This window comes from Carassius auratus, chromosome 9, assembly GCF_003368295.1.
Source record: "Carassius auratus strain Wakin chromosome 9, ASM336829v1, whole genome shotgun sequence".
Taxonomy (NCBI): domain Eukaryota; kingdom Metazoa; phylum Chordata; class Actinopteri; order Cypriniformes; family Cyprinidae; genus Carassius; species Carassius auratus.
In genome coordinates this window covers 21140222-21160547 of record NC_039251.1, presented here as the reverse complement: position 1 = coordinate 21160547, position 20326 = coordinate 21140222, and the positions used below count along the sequence as shown (strand labels likewise).

General features: G+C 37.1%; 1 pseudogene; it reads left to right on the top strand.

The window, feature by feature from the left end:
- Positions 1-4826: 4826 nt before the first annotated feature.
- Positions 4827-20326, top strand: part of LOC113108704 (glycosyltransferase-like domain-containing protein 1) — a 36905-nt pseudogene continuing 21405 nt past the window's right edge.

Here is a 20326-nt window from a genome sequence, read left to right as displayed (position 1 = left end):
CGTTTAGCTTTTGTCTTATTGTATCAAGCCTGGTCTAATTCAGAATACTGTAGTCTGTCACCTAATTGTCACCCATAAATGATAAAGAATCAGGTTAAACTCTTCAATTCATGGCACATGATTACTGTGCCCGGCGTTTGGCTCGCTTCATCTCCGTCAGCCGAGTGTGCAGTGATTAGCATGTAAGCGCTAGCATGTAATTACAGAGCAGCTTCCTTTCCTTTAATGATTACCGTTAACACAAAGCCTCTGACGAGGTGAATGAGGACACGGCTCACTCTATTAAAAGACAGAACAGACACTTGGATGGTCTGAAATTTTAATTTGTTTAAAATGTGAATTTCCTCTCGCTTCTCTAACGTGAGATCAAAGGCGTTTATGAATAGTACTTTGTGCACTCAGTGCATGTGGTGAACCTTCTGAAAGTGTCAGTGTCAGTCTGAGCACTTCGAATTAAAAGGTTTCAGGAACAAATGACTATCATTTTACAAGGCTTAATAGTGTTTTAGTTGATTGGGATGCCACTCAGTTCAGCAGAGACTCTCTGGAAGTTGAAGAATGTGTGTTGGCAACGTTCATTAGACTAGTTTGTTAAACAGTATCATTGCCGAAAAGCTTTTTTGACACCGTTATTTCATGCAGCTTGAGCCGATGAAATTTTATTACTCATATTCACTAACAATTAGAAGGAAACGGAAGTTAGGTTTGATAGTTGGAACATTTTTTTTTCTTGTGTTTTACCTCATTCTGATTGTTTTTAACAACTGTTAGAGCATATAATGTAAAAGTTTTCTTGTCCTAGGCAGAGTAGAATCATAGACATGGTATTTATTTCCAAGCCACAGTATTTGTTTGTGAAATATGAAATCATCTGATCTCTTGGATTGCAGCACATTAAACAAACATCAACTGCACAAATGCAAGCCATGGAGACGGCCCAGCGTCTGAATTGATGAGCACAGTGAACTTTAAAAGAGCTCCACGGTTTGCCCACTCATTCGTGACCCAGTTGTTACAGTATGCGATTGCACTTATATTTTTTCTTCTGTGTGTGGAATGTTGTGGAAACAAAGCATGTTAATACGGTGTCTACTTGATCTCTTATTGTGCTCTTCATTACAAAACATCCCTACCAACTCTCATCTGTCATGAATTTACTCATTTGACTTTCAACGAGACCCGGGCAGTACATGGGTCAGTAAGACAAAGGAGTGTCTGCGATAAAGAAAAGGAAACATCTCTACACGCAGGATATTAGAAATGTGTTAGCATTCAATTTCCTTGAATATGTTTGTGCATCTTATAATAGTTATATTGATATTATTTCTAGTACTTAGTAAACAACATCTTTTTCTGTATTATAATTTCAGGACAGCTGAATCACTGATTTTTGACTTTGATTTAAATATACATTTTTGAAATCAATTTACTTTTAATTTAGAAAAATTAAAAACATGCTTACCATAGAAGAGGTTTATTCAAGTCACTCCATGCATGAATTCTATTTTTTAATATTATTATTATTATTATTATTTTTTAATAGTCCTGTTTATTTCGTTGGTGTTTTACTTTGGATACAATTCAGATGCAGCACGGTCAAGGCTCGACCTCATGTTTTTTCCTTGTATTGCTCGAGTCTAATTTCAAGTGATCAGCCGTGGCTTTGGTCTGCTGTGTGGGAGTACATAATCGGATGTTTCATTCTGGCTGAATTAGCCCTCCAGAAAGACCACATCACTTTAAGGCCTCCTCCTGCCCTGTCAGAGTCCATCGCGGGTGATGACGCAAACACACACACATTCACACACGCATACACACTCAAGACATCCACGGATGGCTAGAGGCTGTTAAAATGAGGTGTTGAGAGTTGGCTTACACGCTCCAATGCGCCATGTTTCTGGGTGCTTGTCACTGGGCAGTGCCATGCTATCCGCCCCCCTGTGCTGGCACTTATTGGTGCCATTGGTAGAGTCACTTTTACTGATGGGTTTAATCGTCAGGATTGGTAGTGGCGCTTGATATGACGTCCTTGTGCACTGCCCCTGCGGATGTATCAGCTGCATCACAGTTTTTTGTTTTGTTTTTTGTACTCTGAGGCTGACTCTAATACTGCCTCTTCCCCAGTATTTCAAGAGCCAAAGGAAATCCTGTATTTCATCTGGAATAATGCAGATTAGATAACGGCTTGTCTCTTCAGGGTAAAAGTACTGTATGTTTTTCTATGAGAAAGGAGGAAGGAATATCTATGGTTGATTCTCTGGGTAGCTAAAATGGGGATATTTTGTGCCAGGCCTGTATGTTAACCCTATAAAGGCTATTGTATCAAATTTAATCTGCTAATTTCTAAGTCCTCTATATTATAAACGTTAACAAAACTTTGGTGAGAAACCTGTTGTAAACAATCTTCTACATACCTTATGTTGTCTGATTGTTAAAATGTATATCTTTTAGCAAGTAAAAGGGAGTTTTTTCTCTAAAAAAAAAAAAAAAACCTGCAGTTACGATATTACGTATAGTCTTTATTTAGTCTGTACATACTATTATATATATATATATATATATATATATATATATATATATATATATATATATATATATATATATATAAAAAAAAAAAAAAAAACTATCAGAATTTAATCTTAATTTTTGATCATAGAAATATTAGAAACTGTACCAAATTGAATACCTTTTTTCCGTTTGGGCCCCCACCCCGCATGTTATACTTTATGAGCAAAAAAAGCCTGATGTATCAAATATGATACTCAACAAACAAAAAAAACAAGCAAACAAAAACATAGGCAAACTTTTTTAAATGTTTTGTATAAAGACTCAATAAAGAGATAGGAGAAAAAAAAAAAAATATATATATATATATAGTTGGGGCGAGTGGGGCGGGGCCGAGAGTCGTGGGAACGAGGAGTGAGGCCAGGTGTAGTGATTGAAGATGAGCTGCACCTGCGCCCCACCGCCAGTATCGAGTCCCACGTAGGAGATGGAAGGATATAAAACTGGAGCGACGACCGTGAAGGAGGAGAGAGGACCAGGCCTGGGACATTATTTTATGTTTGCTTTTTATTTTGAGCGCACCAGTCGTCCGTGAGGGGCTGGTGTTCTGTTTTGTGTTTATTTTTCAATTATTAAAATGTTTTGATTGTGCGCCGGTTCCCGCCTCCTTCTTCCCGATGATTAAAAAGGTCGTATTGTGACAATAGTCTTCAGTGTTGGTAAGATTAATCTTATCATGCTTTTTATTAAGTGACATGACATACAGCCAAGTATGGTGACCCATATTCAAAATTTGTGCTCTGCATTTAACCCATCCAAGGTACACACACACACACCCACCCACCATGAACACACACCTGGAGCAGTGGGCAGCCATTTTTTATGCTGCGGCACCCGGGGAGCAGTTGGGGGTTCAGTGCTTTGCTCAAGGGTGCCTCAGTCGTGGTTTTGCCGGCCCGAGAATTAAACCCACAACCTTAGGGTTAGGAGTCAAACTCTCTAACCACTAGTCCACGACTTCCCCCATTTATGTATTTATATGAATAATATGCTGTATGCACAGTTCAATGTTAAAGTCAATTCATTCTGTTCTTTTATTTATAGATTTGTTTTTTGTTTTTTATGGTCATGTCTGTATTAGCCTAGCGTGTGAATGTATTTTTTCATGCCGCCTTTAATAGTATTTTGTGGAAATCACTAGAAATGGAATCCCTCACTCTTCTGTTATGGTGTTGTTATATGGTATCCCATTGATTGAAAGGAGTTAACTCTTACTCAAGCGAGCCTTTTGAATGCAGTTGAGCAATGACTCAGCATCCATCGACAGTCATGATGGTGTTGCTTTTAGTTGTGAGGTCAGGCACTGCGGGGTTTCCCTTTCGCATGAACTATGCGGGGGTCTGAACGAGGCAACATTATCCCCTCATTTTCCTCTCCATCTTGAGGTTGAATGTTTTTCACGCCTTACCTGTGTAAAATGGAGTTACTGAGGTAAAAGGGTAGAGGTAAATCACTTTGTGAGAAAATCCCACTCAGTACATCCGAGCGATTGGAAAACCCCAGCCTTTCAGGTTAGACGCTTAAACCTACTTAAGTTGTTACATTTCCAGTTCCTTGTTGCAAAGTTTTGATTCGTTTTCACAGTTCTGTTTGCTATGAAGTGCTGTGCTCAGCAGTGTTTATCACATGGCTGTTTGCATGAAAAAAAAAAAAAAAGTATGGTCAATGGCCGCCATAAGATACCACTAAAATTCATAGAAACAAATTATTGTCATTTTGAAGTGTCTCGATTGCCATATGACAGCATCAGCTTGTCATCCATTTAATTTATTCAGTGTTCGGCAAGCTACTTTGAACAAAAATTTTGAATTTTACTACAAGCTAACTACATAAAGGTATTTTATACAGCTGTTAAAAAAAGTGGTTAGCTACTACAAGTTGTTAATTCCAGCTATGCATAGCTGCAGACTTATGTATAAAAGACATTGCAGTTTATTTACAGAAATTAGCTGTATTTATCTGCCACATGAACAGCAAGGGGTTTCTGAATAAATGACTCGCTCGCTTAAAAACAAAACGCCCTGATTTATTCAGCAGTTGCAAACATAGTGACTTCGGCCTTTAACTAAATAAATGCATCTATGTACACACAATTCAATAAATGTTTTGTCACTACGTTGCGTGGTTTGTCGTCTTATTGAAGAAGCGAGTTAAATTGGTTTCTGCACGACTCTTTAGTTATCAAAACAACAATCGAATTGAGAGGTAAATTTCCAAACAATCAGCTGAAGTATTTAATTTTTTTTGTTTTTTGCTGCCTAACTCATTATGCACTCCAGCTATGACTTAACTGTGACACGTATATGATGAAATTCTATGTGATTCGGAAAGTACTGTACGTGGGAGAATTTTGCCAGTGCGATCATTATTAACACCCTCTCCAGTATGTGGTTATTAATCATAGGTTATTACTGTCTCCTTTTTAAATGTGAGTCATTCAAATGTGATGTTTTATTATTTTTATTATTATTATTATATCAAATTTATTTTTTAACTCTACAGTAATAGCTTGCATTCACACTAAATTTTAGGTTTGGTTGGGCCTGTATCCATGAGTGTGCTCTTGCTGGAGGCGTTCTATGGTGGATCCCATAAACAGCTGGTTGATCTTCTCAAGGAAAGTGTTGAAGACTGTGTTAGCTTCACTCTGCCTGCAAAGAAATGGCACTGTAGGGCCAGAACGTCTGCTCTGTACTTAATGCAAGCAGTTCCAGCAAGTTCCTCGTACAGGTTAGCTAAATATTTAAACATATATACTGTCATACAATAATTGTACACTTAAACGTATTCATTTCATTGCATTAGATAAACAATGATGGCCATTTACCACAATTTCTGACATTTGCATGACCTTTAATGTTAACTCACTTACTCAGTTCTATTGTACCTCATACGTCAAACATTTGTCATCCCCCCGAGTTCCATACTTTAAAGCCACATAGCTGTGGTTTCCTCATTACTGCAGATGAGGATATTGTTGCTATACAGCTCTGGTGTATAACCAGACTTGCAGAAGTAAGACTTGTTTGCAGACATGTACCAAAGACTTTTCCGAATTTTAAATCCTGTCCAGATCTAATTTCTGCATTTCTTGTACAACCTTCTCAATATGGAACATTCTGTGTTTTGGGTGTGTTTGTGTTTAGTTTAGGGGTTTTCTTATAAATGTAACCAGGATTGGCATTTTTTGGGGTTATATTATTTTTCAATTATTTCTTTCTTTATAAGAAAAACACCCTCTAACACTAATGTTCTCTATTATTTTATTTATTTCTACTCGTTTTCTTTTTATTTATTAGGCTAACTGAGACTTAGCACTTACATATGGCTCTTGTTTGTTTTGATTCTGGATTCTATTGTCATTTGAAAGAATGCATATATGTGTGTGTGTGTGTGTGTGTGTGTACAGTTGTGCTCATACGTTTACATATTTATGTGATGCTCCAGAAGAAAAAAAAAATGCATTAAGAGCAAACTTTTGAACAGAATGGAGATGTGTACATTTTTCTTATTTTACCTAAATATCATTTTTGTTATTCTAGTACTGCCCTTCATAGGCTACAGAAGATTGTTACATGTTTCTCAGAAGATAAAATAAGTAAAATTTAGCCTGATCTTCGAATTCAAAAAGTTTTCCACCCCCCCTCCCCCCTGCTCTTAATGCAGGATTTTTTCCTTCTGGAGCATCGGTGAGCGTTTACACCATCTGTAATAGTTGCATATGAGTCCCTCAGTTGTCCTCAGTGTGAAAAGATGGATCTCAAAATCATACCGCCACTTTTGGTAAAGGTTCAAAAATGCAGAAGATGCTGGAAACCAAAGAATGTGCAGGAGCTGGTTGATTTTTCTGAAGAACAGCAGGCAGCTGAACTGTTCAGGACCAATGCAGTACTCATGAACACCCAACACAAAACAGAAATTGCTGATCATTCAGGAAACAACACAAAGTATTAAGATTCAAGGGTATGTAAACCTTTTAAGGGGGTCATTTTTATAAATTCAATTATAATTATTTTTCTTGTGGAGTATGGATGTTCAATTCCATTGTGTTTCCTAACCGACAACCGATGCTCCGTTAACCGACAAGATTGAATTAAATAATTGAATTAAATGAGAAAGGATAAGTGTCTGTGACCCCCTAAAAATACTAACATTTGTTTCCTGGGGATTCATTTTACATGCGCAAAAAGCAACAAACAACAGAACATGAGGATTCATATCACATCACGCACCTGAAACGATTCTGCAAGTGGAGAAAAACATAATAAAGCTAGGCTATATATAATGAATAAATAGGCCTATACGAGAAATATATTTTTACTTGAAAAATAAATGACTTTTTAAACCGTTTAACGTTTTGTATTAATTGGTCAAAATTCTCAGCGGTCAGTTAACGGTTAACCTGTTAAAATAAACAACCCTATTGTGTATATATATATAAACATTTGTAATGTGAAATAGCTTATTCAGGACAGTACTAAATAAATAAAAAATAACATGCAGTTTTCACAAGCTCACTTTTTTTTTTTTAAATTATTAACATAACGTAACATTTGAGTTGTGCTGCCAGTGTTTATTATGGATTTAGAGAACTTTGCTTACTTTCTGCTGAAATGTATCTATTCTAATATTTTTTAAATGTCTACTAAACCTCACATAAGTTTTGTGTAAAAACAACTGTGAAATGTGGTTTGACATTTTTACACCCAATAGGATATTCTTAAAAGTCAAAATCAAAGCTTGTTAAGGCATTACTGGTATATGTGGGTACACAGTTTGATCAGTCACTACCTATAGATTAAAAAGCTGACACAAAATGAACACCAACGCTGAGCTAGATGAAAGTAGTCTAATCATACCTGCCTGTATTATCTTCATTATGAGAACATGAGTAACATTTTATAATAAGGTTTAATTTGTTCTCCTTAGTTCTCATCAGATATGAACTAACAATGAACAACAGTTTATTTTATTTTTATTAATCAGCATTTATTAACCTAAATTAATGTTAAATTATAAATATACGATTTATAATTTAACTAATATACTGATTGAAAGCTCATGTTCGTTTAAAATACAGCAACTGTTAATTTATGCAACTTAAAATGTGAAAAATGTATTAGTGTATATGGAAATTAATGTAAATCTGGAATAATACATGCCACACAATTATTGTTAATTGTTAGGTCATGATACCTAATGCATTAACTAATTCTAATTAATGAAATATTGTTATTCCCAGAATCAGAATATGTTCATTTTTTACAATGATATTTTAAAATTAGAATAAGGGTGCCCTCTCACACAGTGCACTCAACCGAGAGATTATACAGTTGTTTCCTTATATCACTTAGTGGTGCTCTGTGAAGTGTTGGTTCAAATAAAGTTTCTAAAACTGCATAAACAAGGACACAAACACATTTAGAGACTAGGATCCGATTGGGGACTTTCATGCCTCCTTTTAAGGGACGGAGAAACCGCAGGTGGGTGGGGGAAGCCCTGAGCATTCCTTCAGCTGCAATCTCATCTTGCTGCACTTGAAGTTAAACAAAAGTCAGAACAGGCGTTTCATTCCTAAAGTCAGGTATCAAATATGCACAGTCATAACCCTTCACGTGTTGGTGACCTGGAAAACCTGTATCAATTGTTGGGTCATCTGCAATTTGCTCTTATGAGATTGTGAAATATGTGAATGTGGTCCATTTCAGTGAACAAGGATGGGCTAAATGGTTCATCTCCTATTTTATTCATGCTTGCCAAACATACAGTAATAATGAAAAGGTACTAAGTCAATTGTGTGCCAAGAGCATTGCTTGCTTCTCCAGATCGGCACCTTTGATGATGCAGTTACAAACCTGACTCAGCACAGAGCATCTTACCCACCCACTGCATCTCTTATCTTACAGGTTCTCACAGAGCCAAAATGTCTGGTTTGGTTATGGTTAATAGTTTGCACTGGAAAAAGTCTGTGGGCGACAGTTACAGTTATGTCACAGTTTAATGAAAGCCAACAGTGACTCCTGTGAATGATTGTTTACACACCTTGGATGAAGATTGTATCTATCGAGATGAGACCTTTTTAAGTGCATTTTTCAGTTGAAATAGATGAGTCAGATTTAGTTTTGGAATTTGGTGGGCCCTGAAATTGCTCATTAAGGTATATGCAGTGATAACGTTTGCCGTCTGTCTGCTTGCCTCAGCAACCACATCAACTGGACTGACCTAAAAAGATGCATCAGACTCGAATGTCTGTCCTCACCTCCAGTTCAAAGGGAGCCAAAGTAAGCCTTCCCGTTTCATTAGTATTTGACTCACTCCACTTGACAATTTCAAGCAGGAAAGCAAGACTTAAAATAGTAACTTCTATCATCTGGCTTGATTTCAGAGTTGTGTGTGAGTGATGATTTGGGAGGTGCTGTTTTGCGCTCGTCCTGATGGAGTTGGGGAATAGAGACGTAATCCTGCTGCAGTTATGGGGGCATGGAATGGTAGAAGTTGCCCCTTCACGCTGATCTTAAAGCAGTGTGATTGGTTTTCCGTATAGTTAAGATTAAGAATTGGTTAGGGGGAGCTGGTTGTAGATTAGCATAAAAGGGACACTTCTGACAGCGACAGAGTCACGGTCGCAAGACCGCGGGCTCCCCACATCAAAGAGACTGGCAAGCGGGCTGCAGGGTTAGACTGACAGGAGATGGGGGCTTAGAAGAGGGGGCTGGGTTCATTTAGGGAGACCAGAACTGAACTTCAAAGTCCTTGTCCCATGGCTCTTAGCACATACAAGGGCAAAATCTTCAATGGTCCCCTACTTGTGTATATAACATCTTAAAGAAGTGTTCATTAACCTCAATAATGTTTCTCTCAGCATGGAATGTGCAGAGATTTCTGTGTCTCCTTGTGTTTCAAATGATGTATTTTTTTCATTTGCAGATCTATGATTTCATATTTTACTCTAATGTCTTTTGAGACCTTCATTGCAGGCATCCTCAGCTATAGCTGCAGTTTTTATGCATTTTGCATTTCTAAAAGGAAAACTTTTTTCGTTGTTAGTTATATTTCGTATAAACACAACTGTTCAAAAGTTTGGGGCCAGTATGAATTTTGTTTTGAAAGAAATGTATATGTTTGTGAATTATCAAAGACGCACTAAATTAATCAAATGACAGTGAAAGTGAAAGAATAAAGACTGGAGAAATGAACATTAAAGGATATATATATATATGTATAACAATTAATTAACCTAACCGATAGTTTTCAAAATGGATACTGAACATAGACTAAAAAGTGCTTTATTTTAAAAAGAAAAACGGGACTGAATCATACAAGTAGTAGTAGTAGTAATACAAGTAATATTAAATGTTGAAATTATGACAAAATCTGTTTTATTTTTTCTTAAATTCTGTTTTATTTTTTTCCAAATTCCGTTTTTTTTTCGTTAGAATTTTTCTGGATTCTGTTTTTTTATTTCATTTAAATTTTTCTCCACTCTATTTTAATATTAGTTTATTAATTAAACAGCAAATCATACAGATATACATTTTCACATCAATTTAATAAAAGTTTAACAAAAATTACACTTGGGGCCCTATACATTTTTTTATTGTTACCAAATTCTGTGTTTTGGCATGTCTAATTATTTGTATCCACAGAACAAATTAATTTATTCTTTTTTTTTTTTTCATTTTTTGAAAATTTTACCAATTTGACATTGCCAAATACAGCCAAAAAGAAGAGCCGGGTCTGTTGTTTGGAGGTTTTTGGTTTCCAAAAATCAGACGTCGACCAAACATGGATTTTATGCAAGTGCTGTCGGGCTAAAATTGTCGCCAAAGGCAGCAACACGAGCATTTTGCTCCAGCACCTTAGCCACAAGCATGTCTTGGAATATCAACCAGCAGAAAATGCATTGTACACCTGATTATGCATGAGAAAAAAATAAAATAAAAACGTCATAAACCGGAAAACTGGCATAAAAAAAAAAAAAAAAAAAAAACGTGATATAAATCATGGGGAAGACTGCTGATCTGACAGTTGTCGAGAAGAAAATCATTGACATCCTTCACATGGAGGGTAAGCCACAAACATTCATTGCCAAAGAAGCTGGCTGTTCACAGAGTGCTGTATTCAACCATGTTAACAGAAAGTTGAGTGGAAGGAGCACAAAGATGCACAACCAACCGAGAGAACCGCAGCCTTATAAGGATTGTCCAGCAAAATCGATTCAAGAATTTGAGAGAAATTCACAAGGTATGGACTGAGGGTAGGGTCAAGACATACAAACGTGTCAAGGAATTTGGCTACAGTTGTCGTATTCCTCTTGTTAAACCACAGACAACGTCAGATGCATATTACCTGGGCTAAGGAGAAGAAGAACTATACTGTTGCCCAGTGGTCCAAAGTCCTCTTTTCAGATGAGAGCAAGTTTTGTATTTCATTTGTAAACCAATGTCCTATAGTCTGGAGGAAGGGTGGAGAAGCTCATAGCCCAAGTTAATTGAAGTCCAGTGTTAAGTTTCTACAGTCTGAGATGATTTTTTGGTGCGATGTCATTTGCTGGTGTTGATCCATTTCGTGTTTTTGAAAACCAAAGTCACTGCACCCCTTTACTAATACATTTTGGAGCACTTCATGCTTCCTTCTGCTGACCAGCTTTTTGAAGATGCTGATTTCATTTTCCAGCAGGATTTGGCACCTGCCCACACTGCCAAAAACACCATAAGTTGGTTAAATGACCATGTTGTTGTTGTGCTTGACTGGCCAGCAAACTTCCCAGACCTGAACCTCATAAGAGAATCTATGGGGTATTGTCATGAGGAAAATGAGAAACAAGAGACTGGAAAATTGCAGATGAGCTGAAGGCTACTGTCAAAGAAACCTGGGGTTCCATACCACCTCAGCAGTGCCACTAACTGATCACCTCCATGCCACGCCGAATTGAAGCAGTAATTAAAGCAAAAAGAGTGTATTGAGTACATGTACAGTAAATTAACATACTTTCCAGAATGTCAACAATTCACTAAAAATGTTTTTTTTTTTTTTTTATTTTTTTTATGGTCTTATGAAGTATTCTAATTTGTTGAGATAGTGAATTGGTGTGTTTTTGTTAAATGTGAGCTAAAATCATCACAATTAAAAGAACTGTGAGCATTGACTTTATTTAATACACAAGTTTCACAATTTCATTTAAATTACTGAAATAAATGAACTTTTCCACAACATTCAAATTTATTGAGATGCACGCACACACACACACACACACACACACACACACACACACACACACACACACACATATATATATATATATATATATGTATATATATATATATATATATATATATATATATATATATATATAACATTCAAATTTATTGAGATGCACGCACACACACACACACACACACACACACATATATATATATATATATATATATATATATATATATATATATAATTTTTTTTCTTCACATTTTAAAGCAGGTTTTAGTGGTCAGAACAATTATCAGTGCTTGTGCCTGTGTGACAGCATTGATATTCATGTAATGCCGTTGCAGCCAGCAAACTAATGGTTCCTTCTTTTATCTGTTTTTCCTTTCTTTGACTTGCAGGGTTTTGTTCACCAGCTCCGTACTCAATCCTACAACTCGTAGCCCTGCGGCCTGATCTCGCCCATCTTAAGAAGGTCCTCTACTTCCATGAGAACCAGCTGGTCTATCCAGTTCGCAAGAGTCAAGAAAGAGATTTCCAATATGGCTACAACCAGATCCTCTCATGGTAACAACTGATGAACTTTACAAACACACAGTATTATTTATTGTGCTGGATGTGGATTGTTGACTAAATAGTATAGCAGTAGAAAGTCAAAGTATGATACAGTGTATCATGCTTCACAACATTACTACATTAACCATGATCAAAATACACAATTTGTTTTCTTAATTTCTAATGTTATTAACTATGAATTAAAAGAGGAGGACTTTTTCATTCATAGCAAATAACATTAGAAATTTTAAATGTTAAATTTCCCATGTTTTGATTTTCAGAAATGTGGTCATCTTAACGTATGCTCATATGTCAGAACAGTCTGCGTATAACAAGTACCATTTCTGTACCAGACTGGATTTCAATTCACAAGAGAGACAGTGTGTCTGAGACAGAATAGTTTATCATGCCCGTTACTTGGCATGATGTGATTGGTTAATTATGGGATCGTATAATGGCGCTCTAATTCTTAAGAACTCGCTGTTTTAAAGCCTAATGTCATAATCAATCTTGATGCTTGAAAGAAAGGGTTTTAAGAGCTCTAATTGGAATACATTGTGATTGTTGTCTGTCAGAGTATCATGTCAATAATTCAAAGGCCCTTTGCTTGCTCAACTTTATTAATGTGCCAGAACAGTGACACAAAAAAGGGCTCTGCTCCTCTAATTCACTCTCTAATTGAGAGCAATGCAGTGATTGATTCTGGCAATTGGGGTTAATCAGTGTGCCATTTAAAAACATGGTGTGTTTGTGTCTTTGGATTCTAATCAACATGTATTAGATATTTAAAGTGACTAGTTACTGGAGACATTGGCTTTTCATATACAAGTGAAGTTTGTTTTTCAAAACATATTCTGTTTTTAATAACCCTCAGTTTGGAGAATTAATTAAGGAGTGTTATTGTGACAGTTTAACATTTTGTGGCTTTGTTTGTCAGCATATTTCATCTCTCGTCATCTGAAATGTCAATGTTTTCCCAGTCTGGTTGCGGATGTGGTGGTGTTCAACTCTGCATTCAACATGGAGTTTTTCCTCTCCTCCATCTCTACCTTCATGAAGACCATGCCTGACCATCGGCCCAAAGATCTGGACCGACTCATCAGGCCCAAGTGCCATGTCCTTCACTTCCCGATTTGCTTTCCCGATGTCACAAGGTCTGTCCTTATTTACCTCAACCACAGTCTTCTAGGGATCACTCCTCCGCTGATTAAAAAATGTGCTAGCGAGTTCACTCTTAATCCGCCCCCAAAAGCTGATCGCGTATGCAAGCGTGGTTAATGACAAGTGGGCAAAGTTGTGTAAGAAAGTGATTAGAATAGACAGCTTTAATATCCTGTGTGGATCACTTGACACGCTTTGGCTACAGATACGTGCTTGCGCTCGGGCACACATGCATCATATATACAACATGCCCACTGGGACAGGAAGCGATTTCTTTGTCTTATAGTCTGTTTGATTGTAGATGATGTAGATATTTGGGTTTGATGTTTGTGTGCTGAACAACTGATGATGTAGTATGAAAATGAGTGAGGATTTTTACTCAGAGCATGTCATCTGTCATGAAAATCAGCAAATCAAATAGGGTTTTGTTGCACGTTATAAAAATCCACCATGTTTCCAAAATCATTTTCAGAACGTTTTTGCTAATTTGGATGCAAGCAACTGTAGCTACAGTATACTGACTCTTCAAGCTGTGACCATTAATTATGCTTTGGATTTTAGTTAGTTATCATGACATAAATAGCATCTTTAGCTATTTAAAATAAACTCTCAGCTTTTAAAATTGCTTGAATTAGTGACGAAACCTACTAAAAGCAAATATTTAAAATGCAGTACACTCAGTCATGCTTGATGTCCTTGTGGGCTAAGTCGTTGGTCCCTGAATTGATTTTTTGCTTTTTGTGGGGGGGTCTCTGAGCACCCTGCCCCCCCATCCCAATCCCCTGCAGCTTTAAAATCTAACTGTGCTGTGTGGTTTTCGTTTTGACTTGCGCGGTCTAGTTTGGCTTCAGAATTTGCCTCTCGAACTGTCGTCTTGGATCAGCAAGCATGGGTGGTGCTTTTTTCATCGCCCCGTTCCAAAGCAGTGTCAAGAATACGTCGGCTAGAAGCGACTCCACGGAGGGGCCTGCTTCTAATTAGATTCCTAATGAACAGCAAGCAAGACCTGAAACGAATAGAACAATATTGTTAATTCATTTTGATTCAAGGCATTCTCGCCCTGGCTTATGTGTGCTGGTTTAAAGATTAGAGAGACTGTAAGCATGTAGTGCATACCATTTCACATCCTCCTTTGGCAGTCTTTGTCATATTGTGCGTCGTTATTAAATTAGAAAAATGTGAAAAGTCGTGGATTGGTTGCAAAATTTGTCATAGCTTTCATTTTATCAATATAATATAATGCTGAAGAGATCAATTTGTGTCTGTCTATCAAATAATCTGAATCATAATATAATTATAATAAGGTTATATAATATAATATATCTAAAATTAATGTATATATATATATATATATATATATATATATATATATATATATATATATATATATATATATATATATATACTGTTTAAATAACATACAATCTGTAAAATCTAATTAGATATCAAAATTATAAAATGAAAATATGAAATAATAATTTGAATCAGAATTTCATGTTTTTTTATTATATGCATTAGCTCAGCATAAAAATGTCACGTCACATATCTTTCTTTTTTAATATGTGTTTGCAGTCCATTACTTTTTTTTTGTCTTCTCTTTGTTCTTTCAATCTGTAGATCTAAAATGTTTATCTCCAGGTCTGAGCAAGGCATGTTTTGCATTATCCCTCTGATGCATGATTTTTTTTTTTTTTGCATTAGTCAGTAGATTCTTGGTTGAAAAAAATCAAGATTTTTAATGCCCACTTAAAAGAAATATCCAGCCGCTTTGTGTTTTCAAGTTTGTTTTTCGTGATTTAGAAGAGCCAGACCAGCGTACACCACTGAGGTTAGATTTCACTGTTCTTCATCACTAAAACAGCTGTGTACACTTTGCTGTATCTTTTTAAAATGCACCTATATGGATAACGTAACTCTCCAGTTTTTATTTTTTTATTTTTTTATTTTATTTTTATTTTTTAATGGAAAGTAATTGCAGTTGTGTTTTAGAAATGTAAACTAAATTAAATAACAGTGCACTGATGGAAATATATGTATGCCCTAAATCGTGCAATGCTGTGGATGAATTTAACAGTTGAACTTAAGACACTTGATTTTTATATTATCAAGTATGATAGATATGATATTCTATTACCTGAATTGTATTTAAAAGATATGTAAAATCAGAAGTCTTCAATCTGAGTTCAGCACGGATTGGTGTTTTTCTTTATTTTATTTTTTTATTTTTTTTTGTGCTACTCTCTGGTTTGCATGATTCCCTTAATGAATCAGACAATGTATAGCATATGCAAATAAATAAAAAGTAACAATCAATAGACACTATAACTGAATTCCTCCCTCTGTCTTTTAGTGTTTGTGTATCTGTGTGTGTGTTCTTTGTTGTGTGTTTAGTTTTCTATGAGGGGATGGATGTGCCCCTACGCTTGGCTGGATGACAAATTTGCCCTGTGTGTAAAATGTGGGTTAAGATGACATTAGTAATATTGGTCCACACTAGTGTGTGTGTGCACATTTGGGAGTGTGTGTGTCTGTATCATGGGTAAGAGACGCTGTAAGTAAGCTGACACTGATGACGCAGGGCTCTCGCCTAAAGTGTTTCTCAGCTCATTTTCAGATGGTAATTCGCCCCTTCCAAAGCAAACTCAGAGAGTGTAAGGAAACGATTATATGCATGGCCGGCCATCCGTCAACATGCCCTGGGTTCTTTTCTCAGCGACCAACTTTGTCCAAGTCTTTTAAGAATTTAAAAATATTCCCAGAGACAAACAACATAAGAAATGGAGTATTTGATGTGAAATTTCTCGCAGGTGGACTCCCGTTGGTCCTTTGTTTATGTGATGCATATTTTTTTTATTTCTTTCAATCTTCTGTTCTCTATCTGCCAAAACAAACAAACAAAAAAGAAGTTAAATATATATAATTATGAAAATATGGCTGCACTGCCGTACCAAATTCACATTAGATGCCGTGAAAACACAAGACAGACTGCAAGATGTCAAGAATACTTATATAGGATGTATAGTCAAGAGAGGACAGCCCATAACGGTTAGTAAAAGGAAACTCCCACTAAAGTAAATAAAGTACAGGGTTATGCCGCAGTCACCATCCCCATTAAGTGGAGAACGATGGAGAGAAATAAACAAGGTAAAAGTAACTTCAGAATGAAAACATCTTTTGTAATATCCAGTTGAATGTAGCATAATCCAAAGGAATATTTCTTTAAATGGCTTCTATTCCCTCACAGTGTCCTTTGGATCAACTTCATCAGACCTCGCTTATTAATTGGCTTTCTGCGTATAGCCGTAATTCAATCGCGATTGACCCTAGTGAGCAGGAGCCCAGCTGAGCGAGGCCATACCACATCATCAATCACCGCAATCCACAACGCTGGTGGCCCCTATTAAAGGCTAGTCTTTGTATTAAAACACAACAGGCCAACTGGGTATGTTTGCATAAAGTCACATGACAATCAGGTGTCCTTTCAAGAGTTTCAGCCCTACGGAGCCGCCACATCACAAAGACACTCCTGGAAGGACTCAGATGTAATGCTGCTCTGATTTCCATTGTTCTCCGCTCTGGCAGAAGAGTGAATTTGGTTTCCATAGCACTTAACTGGCATCAGATGTTTGCAGAAAGTCCCACACACCCAATCAGAGTGCTAAGATTGATGGCCAGCATTGCATTGATCCCAATGCTGTGATCTAAAACAATGGCAGTTCCTCCTAAGATGGGGACCACAGTGCTATCTAGCTCATCGAGGGTAAAATACATCACAGGAATCTCTTGTTGTCAGGAGGACCAGGTTTTCATTAGCCCATTTAACTCAGCACAGATAACTGAAGCTACTTTTCAAAGTTGGTGGGGAAAAGAGGGTATTTGGCTGCTTTTTAAAAAGCAGTTCAAAGGCATGGATGTGACTCTCTGTACAGCGGCCTGCCGCCAATGACTGACTGGTGGAGCGATTCTGTTACTGAAGCAGATGGCAGGATATCCTGCTGTAGAGATTGTCTCAGAATGGTTCAAAGGGAACAGCACAGTGGAAATTATGCGCCTCGGTCCCATATCGAAGTAATAAAGTCGCATCAAAGACGCCGATTACCTTGTTACATAAACCAGTGCCACGGCTTCATAGTTGTGTGGGTTACATTATTTAATTGAACCGTGTGGGTGTTTTTTTGTAGGAATGTGTGTAGAACATCGAGTTGTAGACTTCATTCAGTGATTTCATCCCTGGACGGCCGAGGAAACCTTTCCGATGTATTGGAAAATTCGCTGCTGGCCCAACGCAAGCTTATTTTGTAAATACGCACAAGTTATAAAAGCTGCTTTTGTGATGTTGAATTTCTGTTAATTCTGCTTTTCGTATCTGCTCAGGTTCCTGCAGAGGCCTTGATTATCACCAGAGTCAGTGGCCACCAGTGGTCAGAAACTCATCACTTGGCACCGAGCTTCAAATCCTCATGTGTCTTGCTACTCATCCCGTAGCGCTCTCTTTTTTTGATTGCTGTTAAGCCTTAATGTGGGCAGGATGGGGTGATGAGGAGACGGGCTTTCTTAATCAAACCGCTGAGCGTTTAATCTTGTCGGTGAAACATCTGGCGGGCACCTTTTCTCATTTGTTTCTTTGACATCGGATTCCACCACCTCGTGCTCGGAGGACATTTTCAAAAGGGATCTTCATCCTTATGGCACGAGGACTCCTCAGAATGTGCCCTGTGAAAATAATCCAATGGTAAAGCCCAAAGGTATGGCATGCGTCTGATCTCCAGATCACATGTGCCATGAACGAACCACAATTGAGTCCATATGGTGCTTTCAAGTGCTAGGAGCGAACCGTGATAAATAGGAATGAATCAAGGATAAAGCCCCTGGCTTCGGAGATTTGTCCCAAGCAGCTGGCTTGTGGCCATAGGTTTTTGCCATGATGTAATCAGGACACGCAGGTATTTATAAAGCACAAGTAAAAATGGGCCTTCTTTGATTGTTTGCTCTTGATGAGGGGGAATATTACCCTCAAGTATTATATTCAAGTATATTACCAGGTATACATTTTCCAGTCTTAAAAGAGACTTCAAAAGTGAGCATCGATATGCCCTGTTTGCTTCAAAAGCGCACTTGAAGTGAATACTCAAGATACTGAAGGATGCAGAGCTTTACTGTCTCATAGGGGCTGATTTGGAACACACTACACGAAGAAACACGATACTGTTACATTTTAAATTGGAAATGTACTTTGCAAATCAAATGCTTATTGCTGATTACTGTCATTAGTGTGGTGAATAAATCTTCAGATTGTGTCTTTAAAGGGATAGTTCACCCAAAGCTAAAAATCATGTCATAATTTACTCACCCTCATGTCTTTCCAAAGTATGATTTACTCTCTTCTGTGAGAGTAACATAAAATTACATATTTTGAAAACTTCCAAAGAAAAAAAAGAAAAAATTATTACATAATTGTATTTATTTATTTTTAATAAAAAAAAAAAAAAACTTCTCTCTGTCTCTCCATGTGTAAACAAGAACTAATAGGAAAACACATTAAGGATAGGGATGTTTTCCTTTTGATATAGTCCTTTGGTGTGCAAGAGCAAACTGAGAGTTTTGCCAAGTGCCAAGTAGGATGAATGCATTACTTACAATTACAAAAAAGCCTTTTGGAATTTGGCCATTGTCTGAAAAAAAGACTCGAGTTCTCTATTCCCTTTATACAGAAAGTTTTCATCATGCTAACACCTGCTCAGCTTCATCAATAGTGTTAACAAAAGAAGAGAACATGTAAGCAAAGTGTGGAAATTTGTAGAAACATGGGCTCACATGTGAGATTAATGTGACTGAAACAGAACTGGGCGTTTTTGTCTTTAGCTCTGTCTAGAAACAACACATAACTTTCATCCTCCATCTTCCATTAAGCAAAAAAAGCAGTTATCTCTGTTAAAAAATAAAAAAATCGCATACATTGCCACTGCTACTACATGATTGTTAGATGTGATGAACAGCTATGTGCTTGTAGGGGACTAAGTTGTGGAGGCTTTTTTTGATGTGATCAGGCTGTTAATTTGTCTGCTTCACATGACAGATGTCATGGCTTGTGCAGTTGTGTCAAAATCTGCCCATTCTATGTCAGATTTGGTAAGCCATATGCACATTACATAATACGGAAAGTCTGTCATCGCTTACGCATTCCACAACCCGATACGATCATATCCGTCATCTGCGTTAAATGGCTGTAGTGTCGCTGGAAACCTCTACTAGCCGTCTGTTTGGTTACCTCCTGTGACCTACTTTAGCGGTACTGCATGTCAGTCTTTGTCATTAGAATTTGGAGTCCTCATTCCATGGCCATCAGAGGTATGATATTTTCGTTCTCAGTGTCAAATCGAGTGGACTAAAGTCCAGGATGTGTGCCACAGTTGGGGCAGGAAGTTTGGCGTTTGACTATGAGGTCAGTTGGTAATAATGAATGTAGATGTTAATGTGCTGTAATGACCTTCTCTGTCCATATCTCAGAGGCTCTCTTCAGGTCTCCTGTGCCCATCATACTGGACCTCTGTCAAGCCACCCTACAGGGCACCCACACTGATGAGACTAATGCTGGCGACGGTGCTTTCAAAATGACACACTTGGCTGCGTTAAACCTTTGCGTGATCAGTTGCTTTTTCTCAGTGGGCAGAGAGTGTTATAGGGATGTTTCAAGTTCAATACAAGTTTTGCTTAATCGACAGAATTTGTATCATAATGTCTGTTACCACATAAAATAATTTTAACTTAAAAAAAGAAAAAAAAGAAAAATGGTTACAGTATCATTCAATTGGCTGTTAGCATACAAAGCTTATAGCCGTAG